This window comes from Triticum dicoccoides, unplaced genomic scaffold, assembly GCF_002162155.2.
Source record: "Triticum dicoccoides isolate Atlit2015 ecotype Zavitan unplaced genomic scaffold, WEW_v2.0 scaffold196604, whole genome shotgun sequence".
Taxonomy (NCBI): domain Eukaryota; kingdom Viridiplantae; phylum Streptophyta; class Magnoliopsida; order Poales; family Poaceae; genus Triticum; species Triticum dicoccoides.
This window is the reverse complement of record NW_021232526.1, coordinates 1-8,513: the sequence shown is the minus strand read 5'-3', so window position 1 is coordinate 8,513 and position 8,513 is coordinate 1. Positions and strand designations below refer to the sequence as shown.

Below are 8,513 nucleotides of genomic sequence, written 5' to 3'. Positions count from 1 at the left end.
GGGGGGGGGGGTGCTCTGCCGACAGAGACTCCAACAATGTGAACCCACTGTTGCTGAAAATGCTCAGTGTCACGAGGGATGTGGGCAGACGGAGAATCCCCCCAAACATGCCAGCACCTGGTAATATTCTTAGAGATTCGAGACGAGGAAGTGAATGCTCTCTTGCTGCTGCTACTGCTGCTGATGGCTCTGGTACATTTTTGGAGGTAGTGACTTCTCGTTTCTGGAGCCCACCCACCTAACATGTCAGGACTTGAACACTACTACAGTCTTCAATTTCTAAGGTCTTTAAGGACAGAGGAAGATGTAGAACCGCTTGTAAGCTTCCACATCCAGTTAAAGTTAGATGTTCTAGACATGGACAAAAGTGATTCATGGATGAGGATAACAACTCTGATACAGCCGTGGAAACGATTGCTTCACTGCAGCAAGACCCTTGGACTAACTCTGACATGCCCTGTTGCTTTCCCAATATGGACTCAAGCTTAATGCACCCAAAAATATACATGACCTCGAGAGATGTTGGGACGTTGAGCATCTCGACCAAGCTTTCACAATCTTTTAACTAGAAAAATACCATGGCTGGCAGGTGTTGACTCCTTTGGGATGCTGATAGTGTCAAACACGCATCATATCTGCCGCACCATCTTGTTTGCTTCGGTCGTTAGGAGTCCTAGTTAGATAGACTAGGTTGTTAAGGTTTATCTCTATCTAAGAGATCTTTCTTTCTCTCCAACATGTAATCTCCAACAACTTGTATGCGCTGTACAGGGAGGTGCGCCCCTGCTATATAAACACGTACACATCGCCCTCATCGGGTAAGACGTTTCCGCCATCGCACATGGTAATCAGAGCCCTTCTCTTCCAATCCTAGTCTCCCGATTGCATCTAGTGCATAGCCATGTCTTCATCCTCCGGCGCCACCCCTAGCCTCAATGGCCAGGTCACCGAAAAGCTCAATCGCACGAACTACGTGCTATGGCGCATGCAGGTCACACCCCACCTGCGGGGCGCCGGCGTTTTCGGCTACGTCGACGGCACCGCGCCGGAGCCGGCCAGACTCTACGTCACGAAAGATAAGGACAGTAAGGAGACTTCTGAGCCCAACCCTCTCCACCCACTCTGCGTCCGGGAGGATCAACAGGTGCTTGGCTATTTGCTGAGCACCCTCTCCAAGGACGTGCTGGTCGCGGTCACCGCGATCACCACGACGCGCGAACTCTGGGTGGCGCTGGCGGGCATGTTCTCGTCCCAGTCACTCAGCCGCGTCAACAACATCAGGACTGCGCTCATCAACGCGCAGAAGGGCAACCAGTCGGTCGCCTCCTACTTCGCCTTCCTCCGCGGCCTTGCTGATGAACTTGCTGCTGCGGGCAAGCCCATCCAGGATGACGAACTCATCTCGTACATTCTCCATGGCCTTGACGTCGACTATCAGCCGCTCGTCTCCGCCCTCGACGCCCGCGTCACGCCCGTCACCATCGACGAACTCTACGCCATGCTGAGTAACTTTGACCAGCGCATGGCCCAGTTCCACGGCTCCTTCGGCGGCTTCAAGTCTTCTGCAAATGCCGCATCTCGTGGCCGTGGCGGCGGCCCTCGCTCGCGTGGATCTCCCCGCAACAAGGGGCGGTCAGGAAACAACAGCAACGGTAGCGGCGGCTCCAGCAACTCTCGCATCGGGCGCTCCACCAACTCCAAGTCTCGTCGTGGTGGCGGCTCCAGCAGGTCTCGACCAGATGCACGACGCTGCCAGATCTGTGGCAAGCTTGGGCACACGGCCAAAGACTGTTGGTATCGCTATGATGAAGATGATGACTCCTCTCAAGACGAGGACAAGGTTGCGGTGGCTGTGGACGTCTCCTACGGCGTCGACACGAACTGGTACGTCGACAGTGGGGCGACAAATCACATCACCAATGAGCTCGAGAAGGTCACCATGAAGGAGAAATACCGTGGCAAAGACCAAATCTACACTGCCAACGGCGAAGGTATGAGGATTAATCACGTTGGTCATTCACTTTTTAGTACCCCTCGTTGTAAAATTCATCTAAAGAAAATCTTGCTAGTTCCTAGTGCTGATAAGAATCTTCTCTCTGTTCATAGAATTGCCATTGATAATCATGTCTTCCTTCAGTTTCATCCTTATTTTTTCTTGATCAAGGACCAGGCAACGAAGAAAATTCTCTATCGAGGTAGATGCGTTCGAGGACTCTACCCATTGATCCGGAGCATAGAAGATCCAATAAACAAGCCTATGGTGTTGCCAAAATTTCGTCAACACGGTGGCACGATCGACTAGGACATGCTGCTTTCCCTTTAGTTGAAAAATTGCTTAGGAAAAATAGGCTCCCGTATGTTGGTGAGCGTGATCTTGAAACTATTTGTGATTCTTGTCAACGAGCAAAAAGTCATCAATTGCCTTATCCTATATCTACTAGTGTTTCTACCAAACCCTTGCAATTAATCTTTTGTGATGTTTGGGGTCCTGCCCCCAGTTCTGTTGGTAGACATACCTATTATGTGAGCTTCATAGATGACCACAGTAAATTCTCCTGGATCTATCTTCTCAAAAGAAGATCAGATGTCTTCCAAGTTTTTCAAAACTTTCAAGCTCTCGTTGAACGAAACTTTGATAGTAAGGTCATTGCAGTTCAGTCTGATTGGGGAGGGGAATACGAGAAATTAAACTCATTTTTCCAAACCCTTGGCATATCACATCATGTGTCATGCCCCCACGCTCATCAGCAAAATGGCTCTGCCGAACGTAAGCACCGACATATAGTTGAGGTTGGATTACCCCTCCTAGCCGGTGCATCAATGCCTCTCAAGTTCTGGGATGAGGCTTTCCTCACAGCTGTTCATATCATAAACATGCTCCTTAGTCGAGTCATTAACAATGGAACTCCACTAGAACGCCTCCTTCACATGAAACCCGACTACAAATCTCTTCATGTCTTTGGGTGTGCCTGTTGGCCCAATCTTCGTCCCTACAACAAACGCAAGCTCATGTTTCGCTCAAAACAATGTGTTTTTCTAGGGTATAGCAATCAACATAAAGGTGTCAAGTGCCTTGACGTTGCAACTGGACGTGTCTACATTTCACGTGATGTTGTCTTCGAGGAAACCAAGTTTCCTTTTGCTGATCTTCATCCTAACGCCGGTGCTTTGCTCCGTCAAGAGATTCTTCTTTTGCCTCCTCATCTATCCGGTGTTGATCAAGGGGGAAACGATTGTGATAATGATCAACTGTTGACTAACCCTCTTACTGATGACATGCATGAGTCTTGTGATATTACAGGTGAAAACAGTGAAGAAAACAGAGAAGAAAATGGTGAAAAAAAACCTCAGCCGAAGACATATTTCATGTGCCCGGAATCTGGGGACAAATCCTCCTCGGGATCTGTTCCCCTGCAGGGCAGTGGATCCTCCTCGGGATCGGTGGCGGCAGATGCGCCAGGGTGCAGCCTGCATGTGCACCTGCCTCGGTCCAGACACGCGCCTCGTCGCCACCCGCGGGCCGCAGCACGACATCGCCTACATGCCAATCGCCATCTGCCACGCGTCATCGCTCAGTTGGTGCGGGCGGCGCACGCTTCTCCAACCAGCCCGTGTGTTACAAGCGGCAGCCCCCAACTCGTCCGACCAACGCGGGGCCTGAAGCTGGCGCGGGATCCAGTGTCGGTGCGCGCGCGCCCACGCATCCGACCAGCGTCCGACCCGAGGCCGATTCGTCATCATGTGGCCATGATGAGTCCACTCCTCTAGCGGGATCTTCTGCAGAGTCTGCACGTACATGGCTGCTGGAATCTGCCATAGAAAATCCGAATGAGGCAAAACCTGCCGCTGCAGCGCGTGGATCGTCCTTGGGATTGGTTCCTGCAGCAACTCCTGCTCATGCTGCGGGATCCTCTGCGGCCAAAAATTTGGTTGGTTCTCCGCGCCGTACAAGATTACAAAAGGGAGTAATACAACCTGTTGACTACAAACGAGTAACAAAATATGGCATGGTTTGTTCTACAGGTGAACCTCTTACTCTAGAAGAAGCACTTGGTGATGAAAAATGGCAAAAAGCGATGAATGAAGAATACATGGCTCTAAAAAAGAAGAATACATGGCACTTAGTTCCTCAACAGCAAGGTAAAAATTTAATTGATTGCAAGTGGGTTTTCAGGATCAAGAGGAAATCTGATGGAACTATTGACCGTTACAAAGCTAGGCTAGTTGCAAAGGGGTTTAAACAACGATATGGTATTGACTATGAGGATACTTTTAGTCCAGTTGTTAAAGCTGCAACCATTCGTCCAGTTTTGTCTATTGCTGTTTCTAGGGGCTGGAGTCTCAGACAGTTAGACGTTCAGAACGCATTTCTTCATGGTGTTCTGGAAGAGGAAGTGTACATGAAGCAACCTCCTGGGTTTGAAAGCAAGAAAACTCCCTCCTATGTGTGTAAACTTGACAAGGCACTGTATGGGTTAAAGCAAGCACCGAGAGCATGGTACTCTCGACTCTGTCACAAAATGCAAGCACTTGGTTTTATTCCATCAAAATCTGACACTTCTTTGTTCATCTACAACAAGTTCAACACATGCATATTTGTTTTAATATATGTTGATGATATCATTGTGACAAGCTCATCAAATGAAGCAATCACAGGATTGTTGAAAGATTTGAGTGCAGATTTTGCTTTGAAAGATCTTGGTGACTTGCATTACTTTCTTGGAATTGAGGTGAAGAAGCACACAGATGGACTTCATCTCTCTCAGGAAAAGTATGCATCTGATCTTGTAAAAAAGGCTGGTCTACAAGGTTGCAAGCCTACACCTACTCCATTATCCAGTTCAGAAAAACTGACTCTCACAGAAGGTAATCTTTTGAGTCAAGAAGATAGCACCAAGTATAGAAGCTTGGTAGGACCCCTTCAATATCTTACCCTCACTAGGCCTGATATATCTTTTGCTGTCAATAAAGTATGCCAGTTTCTTCATGCACCTACCAATGTTCACTTCACTGCTGCAAAACACATAGTGAGATATGTCAAAGGAACTTTGAGTATTGGCTTAGATTTCAGCAGATCATCCTCTAATCTGGTCAGTGCCTTTTCTGACTCAGACTGGGCAGGGTGCTTGGATGACAGGAGGTCCACTGGTGGCTTTGCAATATTTTTTGGAGCAAATATGATTTCATGGTGTGCTCGAAAACAAGCCACTGTTTCCAGGTCTAGCACAGAGGCAGAATATAAAGCACTTGCAAATGCTATCGCTGAAATTATATGGCATGCTGAAAGAACTGGGTATAAAGAACACACCAGCTCCATGTCTGTGGTGTGACAATCTTGGTGCAACTTATTTGTCTGCTAATCCAGTTTTTCATGCAAGAACAAAGCATATTGAAATAGATTTTCATTTTGTTTGAGAGAGAGTTGCTCAAAAGCAACTTGATATTCGCTTCATTCATTCCAAAGATCAGCTTGCACATGGTTTTACTAAGGCTTTACCTGTGAGGAGCTTTGAGAACTTCAGACATAATCTCAACTTAATGAAGTTGTGATTAAGGGGGGTGTCAAACACGCATCATTTCTGCCGCACCATCTTGTTTGCTTCGGTTGTTAGGAGTCCTAGTTAGATAGACTAGGTTGTTAAGGTTTATCTCTATCTAAGAGATCTTTCTTTCTCTCCAAGATGTAATCTCCAACAACTTGTATGCGCTGTACAGGGAGGTGCGCCCCTGCTATATAAACACGTACACGTCGCCCTCATCGGGTAAGACGTTTCTGCCATCGCACAGATAGCTCAAGAGGAGCTTGTGAGTATCCGGTCAGATTCCTGCAGTTTCCAATCATTAATCTCCTCAAGGATACCAAGCTTTGGAACACTTCCTTTGGCCAGTGGACGAGTACATCACATTCATAAATTTCCAACTGTTCCAGATGTACAAGATAGTCCCACTGTTCTAGTGCACCTGGCCCAAAGAATGAGTTGCAACATCCCAAGTCCATAACTGTAAGTGGGGATTTCTGGTTCCATTTCCCCTTTCTGTCCACTGATACAATTGAAGTGCACTCAGCCTTTGATGTTGTTTCTATGTTTTCTAGCATCAGTTTCAGGTTGGTCAATGAAGACAAATACCTATCTACGCAATGGAATATCTCTTGCCTGCCATCTCTAACTTCTAGTACTCTGAGTTCTGGTGCTTCAGGTAAATCTATCAGCTTTGGGCATTCCTGAATTGTTAGTTTCTTAAGACGGGGAAACAATATCTCTTCTCCTTCGGCAGCAGCATCCCATCTCTGAAAGCTTACCAAGCATTTCAATTCGAGTACCTTCAGGGAAGGAAAGATGAGTGTACCAACCTGTAGTCTCCACTCCATGGTTCTTGAAGCAACCGTCCTTCAGATAATGCTATCTGCTCCCCACATTTCCCAATAAACAAAAATTGTGCTTCAGGTAATGCTACCAACTTTTGACAATAACTAATAAGCAGCTTCTCAAGCACAGGAAATATTATCCTGTCTTCTTGCCTCTCATTTATTTCCCACCATCTATCAAATTTCAACAGACCAACTAGCTGTAGCTGCTTCAGTTTTGGAAAAGTAAAGGATGAACCACATCTGAACAAAAATTGCAATCTTCCACAATAAAAAGATGGATCTCAACCATGTTTTGCAACATACCGATGCACTCTCCTCCATAGAAATGTATCTTCAGAAACTGCAGCCCATCATGAGGTTTGAAATTGTCGAGCACCTTGCTCTCGCAAATAGAAGTCCATCTTAATGTCAATTCTCTGAGATCCTTCTTATTTCCAAGATTTGAAACTTTTGCCTCTGCTTCTATAACATTCTCTGCCTGACATAACTCTGGCTTAACACCAAGGTTCAAATCCTGCAGCTCTGCAACATCACTACAATCAGGTCCCATAACTGCTGCTACAAAGCATGTAATTGTCTGCAGCCTAGTGAGTTTTCCGAGTTCTGGAGGCATGCTCTTCAACTTCGGACACCCATCAGTGTAGAGATGACACAGGGAAGTCATATACTTCATTTGCCTTGGAAGTCGTTCAAGATAACGACAGTTGGAAAGGTCCAAATTTTGCAAGGTATATAGAATACTTATATCTTCAGAAGTGATTTGATATCACTGTATGAGAGATCAAGGTACCTTAGGTGATGAAGGTACTTTGGTTTCAGTAAAATCGATTCTGTCTTTATACAGAGCTTCAAGGCATGCAAAGATCTGTATTTTGATAGATGTTGCAACGAGCTTCGCACAGGACTATGGCATATCAGAGTTTGGATAGCAGGGGATCTTTTGTCCATATAATCATTCAAAATACCTCATGTTTCTTCATATGGCAAGAACAAATGTCGAGCAGCATATGGAAGGCACTCGATTTGACTTAATTACTTATTTGCAATGATACATTCCTTTCCCATAACAAACATTGCAATATCATGCATAAGATCATGAATTTTACATGTAGTTCTGAAATGGTCTTCCTTGTAGCCTTTAAATTCTTATATATCCAGAAAGAACGCTTGATGCCAGCTCAATAAAAAAATGTTTTCCAATGGTTTCAAGACTATATTCCTCCTGTTCTGGGATAAAGCCATTTGCGATCCATAGTTGGATAAGCTTCTCCACATTAATCTTGTAATCCTTGGGAAATAAGGCACAGAAAGCAAAGCACTACTTCATGTGTGCTGGCAAATCATTGTGGCTAAGCTTGAGTATTGGCAAAATTCCAGTTTCCTCAGTGCAAATACTGCTCCTAGATGATACAGACTTCCACTCTTCCACGCTGGTCTTGGTACGAAGTACAGATCCCAGTGCAGTTGCAGCTAATGGAGAGCCACGACATCTCTTCACAATCTCACCAACCATCTCGAGTAGCTCAGGAGGCCTTTCTTTCTTTGGACTGAATGCTCTGGCCTCAATAATTTCCTCTATGAAGTTATCCTTCAAAACATTGAGATTGTAGGTTCTATCTGCACCCATAATCTCAGCAACTTGTTTATCACGGGTTGTTGTCAACACTGCACTACCCATACCACCATGCTGAAGACAGACCTTCAGCCTTTCCCACTTATGGACCTCTCTATTCCAGACATCATCCAATACAAGGAGATACCTTTGCCCGCTGACCAATTTTTGAAGTCTATCTAGTGGTGATTTGTCTGTATCTTCATTCTTCTTGGGAGATGCTTCGACTCTACTCTTAGCCAGGGAGTTCACATCAAATATATCAGAGATACAAACCCAGAGCAGCAACTGAAAATGCTTCTGAATATCAGGTCCGTTGTATATAAGTTGTGCTAATGTGGTCTTGCCAAGGGCCCCCATTCCAACAACGGGAACAACTACAAGATCCGAGCTGCTAGTTTGACCAAGTAGTATATCAACAATCTTCTTCTTATCTTCGTGTCTGGACTGGCTAGCAATTTTTCGTGGGTCGGTGATAACATAATCAGTCTGCCTCCACTGCTTCGAAACCGGCGGCTGTGGTCGGTACTT

The 8,513-nt window shown here is 45.8% G+C and overlaps 2 pseudogenes; one reads left to right on the top strand and one right to left on the bottom strand.

Annotated features, from left to right (window-relative positions):
* Positions 1-7: 7 nt before the first annotated feature.
* On the bottom strand, positions 8-8,507 carry LOC119344983 (annotated as a pseudogene).
* LOC119344985 lies at positions 1,379-1,517 on the top strand (annotated as a pseudogene).
* Positions 8,508-8,513: the final 6 nt, after the last annotated feature.